The sequence below is a fragment of the Halichoerus grypus genome, chromosome 1 (genome assembly GCF_964656455.1).
Source record: "Halichoerus grypus chromosome 1, mHalGry1.hap1.1, whole genome shotgun sequence".
In the NCBI taxonomy this organism is placed as follows: Eukaryota; Metazoa; Chordata; class Mammalia; order Carnivora; family Phocidae; genus Halichoerus; species Halichoerus grypus.
The window spans coordinates 121,898,876-121,900,355 of record NC_135712.1 but is presented as its reverse complement, the minus strand read 5'-3'; the positions used below and the strand labels follow the sequence as shown (position 1 = coordinate 121,900,355).

General features: G+C 46.5%; 1 pseudogene; it reads left to right on the top strand.

Annotated features, from left to right (window-relative positions):
• Positions 1 to 297: 297 nt before the first annotated feature.
• LOC118528512 (NHP2-like protein 1 pseudogene) lies at positions 298 to 751 on the top strand (annotated as a pseudogene).
• Positions 752 to 1,480: the final 729 nt, after the last annotated feature.

Below are 1,480 nucleotides of genomic sequence, written 5' to 3'. Positions count from 1 at the left end.
GAGAGGGTAATGGAATAGATGAGAATGCTAAAATCTTCATCTACTGTAATATAAACTCAATGTGTAAATGTGATGAAACAAGGAACATCTGTGGATATATGGACTAAATACCATAAAAAGAACCTAGAAATTTTAAATGGTTGCTTTTTTTCAGGATTGGGAAGGAAGCATAAAGAGAAGGGCAGGTGACTGCTATTTTTGGTTAAAAGACTAACACTAGCCACTTCCTGCTTCCCTGTGGGTGGGTCATTTCTGTGTCCCTGCAGCATGGGGCAGGAGACCACCAAAGCTGATGCGATGACTGAGGCTGACGTGAATCCAAAGGCCTACCTCGTCACAGACACCGACCTCACAAGAAATGACCGGACCTTGCTCAGCAGGCATGTAACTACAAGCAGCTCCGGAAAGGAGCCAATGAAACCACCAAGACCCTCAACAGAGGCATCTCTGAGTTCGTCGTGATGGCTGCAGACGCTGAGCTCCTGGAGATCATCTTTCACCTTCTGCTGCTGTGCCAGGATAACAGTATGTCCAACATGTTTGTGCACTCCCGCTCCAAGCAGGCTGTAGGGCCTGTGGGGTTTCCAGGCCTGTCATCACCTACTCTGTCACCATCAAAGAAGGCTCACAGCTGAAGCGGCAGATCCAGTCCATTCAGCAGTCCCTGAAAAGTCCTCAGCTGACCCCGGTGGCCTCTGCTACACTGACTGCTGTGAGGGTTGTGTATCATATTGTCTGTGTTAGCATGTAGTGTCTCCAGCCACATTCTCTTGTTATATTATAGTACTAAATCTGGTTTTTGCATCTTTGTATTGCTTTTGTTTATTTTTACAGGTGGTTATCCATATGTTACTCCCCCACCCCACCCCCAATCTCCCATTCTACTCTCTCTCTCTGCCATCTTATCCTCCCTTTTGAAAAATGAACTAATGCTAAGAACAGGCAGAAGTCAAATGAAGACACCATTCAAAGGCAGGGGAGAGCCAGGATAGAGATCTGGTTCCAGCTTTCAGGCACTAACTTCCTAGGGCATGGCAGAATTAAACACCATGCACTTTGTATCCCTGTGTCTGGCTTCAAAGTCATTCCATACATGTTTGCTCTCCAGAGGAGAAAGCATGTATCATTTGGGGAGAAAGGATGCACCCTGTGAGGTTGTCAGGTGTATGTTCAAGTGCCATTTGCTAATATACCCCTATTTGCTTTGGTAATGTGATATTGCCCTTCTCCCCCAACTCCCAACCATGCTCCTGAGGGTGGCAGGGCAGTAGCATATCAAAGAAATATGCCACAGAATTCCAAAGTCTGCCTGGGTTTGTTAGACATGGCGCAGTTGAACTAGGTCTTGAAGGAGTCCAGAGTGGCAAGAAAGTAGAGGGTCAACTGAAGCTGGAATGAAGAAGTCTGGGAAAGTCATAGAGACCTGCCTGGAAGCTATAGCAGAGATGTTGGAATCCAAGGAAACATCCTCTCTGGTGAA